An 8,522-nucleotide genomic window follows, 5' to 3' on the forward strand; every position below is an offset into this window, starting at 1 on the left:
GGGGGGGGACTGACTGCCACTGGTCAGGGGGCACTATAGGTTTGTCTCCCAACTCTCCTGGGGGACTGAAGCACCCTTTCTTAAGGGAAAAGGAGAACAAAAGTCAACCAATGGGTGGGGCCATGGAAATTTGGAATCACTTGCTCAAGCTGTGTTCTAGGCTTTGTCACATCTGAAGTAGTAAGACCCTAGGGCAGCCAAAGGCCCTAGGCTGGAGGGAGGGTTTCAGAAGGTGGGTAACCCCTTGACACTGGGGTGTCCCAATACTAATTGCAGGAGATGACCCACCATGGACACACCTTTAAGATCTTCTCCTTGTGGAGTTTCAGGAGCCTGTGGAGAAGTAGCTCTCCCAAGGTCTGTCTGCCTGGCCACTCACTCGCCCTCCAGCCTCCTGGTTCCTATTGACACCAGACTTGCAAGGCCACCACCACACAGAAAGGACTTGGAACTTCAGGGAACACTGTTTTGCTACGTTTGCCATACAGAGTGCATGGTCAGGGAGAAAGGACACCTTGCAGGTTTTGAACTTCTAGTCTGAGGTCCCCAGGCTATTCTGCAGAGCCACTTTCCCCGTGTGTGTATCCTGTGGCCAATCCCTAGCAGGGCTCACCCGGGTCAGAGGCACCAACTTGGGCTCTGAGAATGCTGAATGATTTCAAAGCTTGGCCAAGGTGGTGGGGTGACTCCTACCTTGATGGTGGAAGGTGCTGTGGTCTGCCCTTGGTGGGACCTGGATGTTGAGTCTTCCTTCTTTGCCTGAAATATCAGTGGGAGTGTTAGAAGCAGAGAGAACTCAGAGTAGGGCTCAGCCCCTGGAAGGGAAGCATCATCTCTTGGTCTGTGGATGGTTGGGGGTGGGGTGGGGTACACTAGCCTGCAAGATTGTCGTGCCCACCCCGCCCTGAGCCCTGAGAGAGACCTCCCCAGGATGCTGGGGAGTTCCAATCAGCTGAGAAAGGAAAAAAAAATGGGACTAGGGAGAGGCTTCTCCATCCCACCCTGCCACTGCCTGTCACAGCCACTGATCACCTCCACCCTAGCTCGGTGCTCATGCCCCCAGCAAAACAGGAAACCAGTGCTGAGCTGGGGATTCATTTATGTCAACAATGTCCTGAGGACATGGGAGCATTGGAAGGAAATGGGAGTTGGCAAGTCAACCTGGTCTCAGCTTTACTTCTCACCAGAAATCAGAGCCCAGGCAGCCAGCATCCCCACCCCCACCCCCTCTGTCCACCTCTTCCCGGAACCTTGGAGGCTCCCACAACCCTAAACTAGCTGCACATTCAAATGTACAAAACAGGCCGCTGAAATCCACCAGCAAAGCCAACCAGGAGGAAGGGAACCCCGAGCCCCTTCAAGTACACACTGAGGTGTCATCAGGACTTTTATGGGCATGTTCTAGGCTGCAATTCTAATGAACCCCGGACCTTGATAGACCTACATGTTCAGAGACCAGATACACACACACATGTACATAAGGTGGACATTGAGCGTAAAGTGGTTGTAATAGAGGTTTCATAGAAAGTCTTGAGGAGAAACAAACAAACAAGGAAATGTTAGCCTAGTCCGACCAGCCTGGTAACATACTTCGAGGTGGTTGCTGTCTGCCCACCAAGCCTCTCTACGTTTTCTGACCACTCACCTTTTCCTCCCACATGGTTTGGTAAATAAATACACCTGTGCTCAGTGGAGAGTTTCCCGCCCCCACTGGCATTTACCTGGTTTGGGCTTCCTCTCCAGAGCCAGCCAGAGCCTCTGGGGCCCCCAGCGGAGGGAGCCTTCCATTGGAAGCATGAAGCGCCCGGCACAGCTCACCCAGGCAGCCGAGACAGCTTTGTGCCTCCTCGGCTCCCGCCCCATGCGGCCCAAGGCTCAGGGAAGCAAAGTGGCTCAATAAAAACTTTTGATATTAGTTTTTATGGGTATTTGCACTCTGGTCAGGAGAGCTGAGTACGGAAGCTCCATTAATCAGCCACCAAGCTCAGGTTTGGATGCTCGGTTGGTTTATGGGTCGGGAAATGCAGTTTGTTGAATGAGATGGCTGATCAAGAGAAATGAAAAGTGATCGCGATCTTTTTTTGTGTTGCTGGAAACTGATTGATTAAATGGATAATCCCAGTGCTATGTCAGGGACGGTGGTTTGATACGAGCCCCCTAGCAGGCATAATTTCTTTCTTTTTTTTAACCTTTGCCTAACACAAGCATTTAAAAAATGTATCTTCACTATGGAAGTTGCCAAATGAACTCATATATACCTAAATTCTCAATCTAGCTGTTATTACAATTTGTGCATTTCAGGTTTTGTTATTCTCTTCCGTTCCTCATCCCCGCCCACCTTAGAATATTTAAAAATAAATTCTAGACCCCCTACCATTCCACCCCAACCTAAGATTTTGAAGATAAATCTCAGGTTGAGCTCATCTGCCTTGGATTGTCTTGGCCTCTGAGGGCAGAAGGGCTGCTGTGTGTAGAGCCGGGAGTGGTTTGCTCCAGATTCAATCTAAAAAGAGAGTTAGCGTGTATCCAGGGGAAACCAGGATTTAAAAAAAAGAGTTTGAGATATGGCTGTATCTTTTTGCCACAAAATTTGCATGTATTTTCTTTATAAACAACACTTATGTATAGGGGATATGCGTTACTTCATTCCGTGAGTGAGCCATCTTTTACTCAGCACTTTTCACTGCCGCATTGTGCTGGGGATTCAGAAAGAGGAACCCATGCCTGGTCCTTTCTGGGTCCAATGAAGACTTGTCATTTGGGCACACATTCTCACCTAGGACAAATCCCCAAATAGCTTTCAAAGGACTTTAACTCGAAAGGAAAATTTGTGCTAGATTTTCCTCCCATTACAGTTTTCAAAAAAAAAAAAATAGAACTCTGAATACTTTTCTTTTAAAACCTTCCAGTGGTTGGATATTAAAAAAAAGAAAGAAAGAAAAAGAAAAAGAAGAATAACTACCAAGGCTTGGTGGTTTATTTTGTTTTAATTGGGGCCCCTAACAGACAACAGACAATGAGTACTATCCTCCCCAGCAAACTCTGAGGAGTGATTTAACGAAAACCGAAAAGCGACCGCGGCAGCTTGAACCGGCAAACCGTGTCTTACGCTGCTAATTGCTGGCCAAGTTATAGTTCTAGCCCCACTTCTCTGAGCGGATCCAGCTCTCCTGTCCTAAGTCTACAGAGAGTATTGGGTTATTTTGTATTTGGGTTGTTTATGGTTTCCTAATTGCCCGTTTCGAGGAGTTGTTAAGTATCTGGGACGATTTTACGTTAAATATAGCCACTTGGGGCATTAGAAAAGAACTATTCGGTGAAGCTCAAGAGGGCTGTGTAAATTACACAAGACGAGAAATTCTTTGCATGAACATTTCTTTAACCGGGCAGAAGCCGCTGCCGGTCCCCGGCCGCGTGTTTCCTTCAGCCTGCAGGACGCTAGCAAAATCGAGCGTTCCCCAGGCGCAGCGCCCAGAGGCTGGGTCGGTGTCCAGAATCTCTTGTCTCGCGGGTCGCAGGTTGGAGTTCACCGTGGGGTTAAGGTCAGCGCAATCGAGAAAATTGGGGAGGAGGAAGAGAAGCGTAGAGAGTAGCTACTGACAAGGTAGGAGGCAAAGAAGAGGAGAGCGATGGAAGGAAAAAATAAGAAGCCACGAACTCATCGTTCCCCATGAAAATACAAGCCGCGGCCATCCATAAAAGGCCTACGTTTACTGGGGCAGAAGTCAAGTCTCCGTGCCGGTGCCGAAAGCCTGCCCCCGCTCCCCTCGCGTCCCACCTCCCTTCTAACCCGGGAGAGCAAGTGGGGACGCTTCAACAGCAAGTCTCCTGGTGATATCTTTTGCAACACAAAAGGAATCTGCTCTTTGAGAAACCGACTGGAGTTGAGAGTTAAATGCGGGCGCGAACTTCTGCCCACCGCCGGCCCAGCAAGCGCACTCGGGTTGCGCCGGCATAGGTCCCGCGCGGAGTTGAGAACAGCCGGGGAGTCTGCTAGTAATTACCTGCTCCCAACCACCTTTTAAAAGGCCATATTTCTTTATATTTCTAGGACCTGATGTGGGGTTACGTCGGGTCATGGGACCCTCGGCTGGTGCAAAGTAATATGATGTAACGGAGAGCGAGTGGACTCCTTTGTTACCCCAGGAAGAGACGTCCCCGCGGCGGCCTGTGCTTGGACCAAAGTCGGGCTAGCTGGGACTGTGGCATCCAGGTCCAACTAGGGTCTATCTAGGTGGGTTGAGTGGAGAGGCGGGGTTTACCAGACGTGCATTTGGGTGGGGCCCCGGGGGTGTTCACTGCTGCTTCAAGAACATCGACCAACCCCTGAGGGCTCAGAGCCACAGGGGGTGGGGTGGCGTCTCCAGGTCCCTTTTTTGCAGTATTCAGGTTTTTATTCCCTAAGGTGAAAGATGCTTACTCTGGCCGCTTGTCCCCGACACTTCCCTGCTGCTCCAGGTCTGTAGCCCATTCAATAAACCTAAGGGAGTTTCCTTGCCTTCAGGACAAGGTTCATCTCTGTAGGTGAAGATCATGGGGGGAGGGGGGAGAGGGGGAAGGGAAGGGAGGGGCAGAAGGAGCCATAACCCCTCTAATTCTTTGGGGATGCCCTTTGGTGTGTGTGTAACAAGGACCGGCTAATGTCTCCAAGAACAACGTTAAGGCATTTGTCTAGAATGTCTGTCCATCCATTTCACTTAGTTTCCACGTTGGAGTGTCCACACACAATCAAAGAACAGGGCTCCCGGAGAACTAGTGAGGCTCTAAGTCTTGGAGGTGTGTGGAAAGGGGATGAGAGTGATGTCCTGGGTGGAATGAGGAGGCCAGGCAGGCAGGAGGCCACTCCTCAGAGCCCTGGCCAGAAATAAAACCATGACAGAGGCTATTCTGTCCCCTGCAGTCCCCAAGCCCAGCAGGCTTGGAAAGACTATCAGTGGAGCCCCAGGGCCTCTGCTGGGATCCTAGTTGTGGCTCCAAGAAGTCTTAAGATCCAAGCTCATGGGATGTGTGGGCTGTGCACCTGAGCCTGAGCCTGCTGTGCCATTTGGAAAAGGCTCTTTGGATGCCTGGTGTTCTTCTTCCCACCCAATTCTAGGATGATAGACTGAAACAATAAATGGAGAGGGATAGCTTAGACTCTCCCCACCTCCCAAGCCGTCTAGGAGGCCTAAAGATGGGGAATCTCTCCTCTACCCCCTTTAAGCAACTGACAAGGACCTATAGAGAAGCTGCCATGTGGGACCTCTGAAAAGGAGCCCCTGGTGGCACAGGGGCTTAAGATTGATTGGACTGCTAACTGCAAGGTCGGCAATTGGAGACCACCAGCTGCTCGGTGGAGGAGAGATGAGGCTTTCTACCTCCTTAGTGCCTCAGAAACCCACAGGGGTAGTTCTACTCTACCCTGTCCCATCAGGTCACTGTGAGTCCCCCCCGCATGGCAGGGAGTGGAAGAGCAAGTGCTTAATCTGCAAGGTGTCTCTCTCTTTCAATGTCAGGGGAGCCCTCATGGGGTGGGCAAACTAAGGTAACAGACTGCACTCCATACCAGGAGGCTCATTTCCCCCCAGGAACTAGACAATCTCAGTGGTGGCTCCAGCCAGCGACCTGACAAGGTCTGGCCCTGCAGGCCTGGGGCCAGAGATGCATGGAAAATGCCTCGGGCAGGGTGGGAGGCCGGCTCCAGCAGTTCCTGAAGAGCCCGGAGGATTCTAACCCTTCCCTTGGGAGTGGAAAAGGCTGGCGGCGGGGGAGAGGGGTGGTTTCAGGGCTTCTGTCTCTCCTGACTTTTGTAGGGGGTCGGTCTGGGGACCTATTGGTCCCCAGAGTCACTCAGGGCCCATGGGCTGACCCTCCAAGGTCCTGACCTTTCCGGGCTCTAGAGTCCTAGGACTGGTTTGACGGGGTGAGGGGACCTCAGGCCCCAATTGAAGAGAGGACAGCAGATGAGAGCTGGTTTTTTTTCTCTCTCCAAGGTGGAGATGGGGTCTCGGCCCTGGGCAGGGCGCCTAGGCTAAGCCGGAATTTGGGGGACAGTCGGGCCTTTGCGCCCCAACCTGGGCCACCCCACCTCACCGCAGCCCCAGCGGCTGGCAGCCACCGGCAGAGGGAGAGGATGATCGCCTACGCCATGCAGTTTCGACCTCTTCCCGCTAGATGTCTTCCCAGCTAATGGGAATGGAAAGGCGCTATCTGTTCCCCTCCCTGAGACTTTGTTTCCCCTTCCTTGCTTTTGAAGTCTAGCATTCCGGTGCAAAAACAAACCTTCCTCTCCCCCCACCCCCGCCCCCTGTTCTTAGGTTCCCTCCCTGTCCCACGCTCCAAATCCTGGCTCTGAAAATCCACCAGAATCAAACGTTGGCTCCCTGCAGGCTGAGTCGGACGGGATCACGCCATTGGAATCTTTTTTATGACCTTTGATGTGTTTAAAGAACATGGCGAGGCTGAGCACACACCTCGGATTAAACTTTAATCGGCTGCAGTCAAGGTCGCCCAGGTGGTAAACGCGTTTCCTCTGCCATCTTCTGGGGGACACTGCTGAGTCCAAGGTCTGGGGGAGCAGCAGGGGAGGGGGGAGAGGGGGAGGCAAGCGCCGCCTGCCCACCTCTGCCCAGGTCTGCTGTTGTGGACAGACTGGGGCCACCCCATGGAGCTCCAAAGAGCACTGAGGAAATGGGATAGGAGGCAGACACCCAGGGTGGGCTAATGACCCAAGCCCAGCTTTTACAGCCAGGAGACAGAATAGTTAAAAATTCTAAGAGGCACTTGCAATTTCCCCTGGCTCCAGAGAGGGCTTGGAGGCCCAAAGTCTTGGTCAGTGCCTGTATCATTCCCCACAAGCACTGCTGGCTCATCCAGAGAACCAGACCATGGGCTTGTGGCTGTCGTCATGCTAATCTCCTTGCACAGCCAAGTCAGCCAATTCCTGGGCAGGTCCGTGGAAATCTAGAACCCAGGCCACAGTGGACCTGGGTCGAGGTGCACAAGGTCATCTTGAATTTCAACTGGGCGGAATCACCAGGGACTGAGCAGAACTTTCTGAAAGAATATGTTTGTCACAGAGAATTGTCCTGGGCTGTCTTTTTTTTGGTGGGGGTCGGCGGGGGGCGGGGGGGCGGGATCCAAATCCAGAGTGACATGTAACCATGAGAGTGACCACTGTGTGTACTCAGGGCTGGAAGGAGTTTTTCCAGGGAGAATAGAAGGTAGAGGGAGGAGGTGGAGATTCACTCCCCCCACCCCATGTATTCTCCTGCAGTCTATGCAATGTCCACCCATTGCAAAGGTTAGCCATGGGGTTACCCTCTTCAGAAAATATGGGCTCATTTATCTCATGGCCCACCGTCCTTCTGGGAGATTCCTTGGGCAAATCAAACCAGACTTTGGATTCCGGCCTCCGTTCAGATTTATATTGTCTGGGAGAGGTTCTTGGGCCCCTGTTCATGGACATACTCCAGCCTGGGAACAAATGTGCCGCCCATGTTTGTTCCAGTCATCCACAGTGACAGGAGGAATGTCCCTGCTTCACAAACTCATGGAAACGTCATCCTTATTTTTCTGTCAACTCCTGAATGAGTGAGGGTGTGTAGGTAACCCTCCCCCCTGCCCTGTCCTTCCAGACCAGTGGTCCGCATAGCCCCTGGTATCTTTTCCCTAGGTCTTTGGTCTGTCCATTCTTGTTCCCAGTGTCAGGAGAGTCCACACACTTGACAGGGCTGCTGACCTCGACCTTGTGAAGATACTCACAGGATCTTGGCCTAAAGTTACAGTGTCTTTTAATGGCATCTCCTCGGGGCCGGTACTGCTGTCTATCCTGGTCTGAGTGGCGGGTCATGAGTGTAGAAATATATAAAAATCCAGTGAGCTGTTCGTGCAATATTTGTCTGCTTTACTATATGGAAGTTATATTGCAATAAAAAAATTGAAAAGCGTTCTTTCCTAACAACCTGCAAAGTAGGTCTCAAGGTTATTATAATCATCTCCATTTTACAGACCAGGCAGTTAAGACTCCTGGGAAGTTGAAGGGCCCCTGGCGTCCGCAGGGGTAAATAATCATATCGAGTTTCTTTTTTCTAGTTTTCGATACTTCAAATAGCCAGACCTTTCTTTTCCAGCAGATTTCTCAGGTAGCATACAGTTGCCTCCTAAGAAGCTTCATTCTGTGAGCCAGAAGGAGACGTGGGGGGTGGGGGGCGCTAATTCGCATTCTTTAGGTAGAGGGTCTGCGGGCTTGGGTGGCAGAGGACTTGAGCCTTGAGGACTGCATCTGCTCTCCTCTAATGAGGAAGGTGGCCCCTGAGGCTTGGAACATTTCCCCCCCTCCTTATTCCAGCCCCCTGTGTTCAGGCGCACCGGCTCCAGGGCCCCAGGCCGCGGAGCCCCTCGCAGACTGCCGCGCACGCGCGTTCTCTCCTGTGGGGTCCCCCCACCCCAGCCATTTCCCGAAAGTTCAGGACTGGCAGTGGAGGCGCTTGCGGGGGTGGGGTAGGGGTGGGTGTGGGTGTTAGAAATAAAGGCCGAAGTCC

The sequence above is a fragment of the Echinops telfairi genome, unplaced genomic scaffold (genome assembly GCF_000313985.2).
Source record: "Echinops telfairi isolate 266 unplaced genomic scaffold, ASM31398v2 ScPeMD7_23;HRSCAF=83, whole genome shotgun sequence".
NCBI lineage: Eukaryota > Metazoa > Chordata > Mammalia > Afrosoricida > Tenrecidae > Echinops > Echinops telfairi.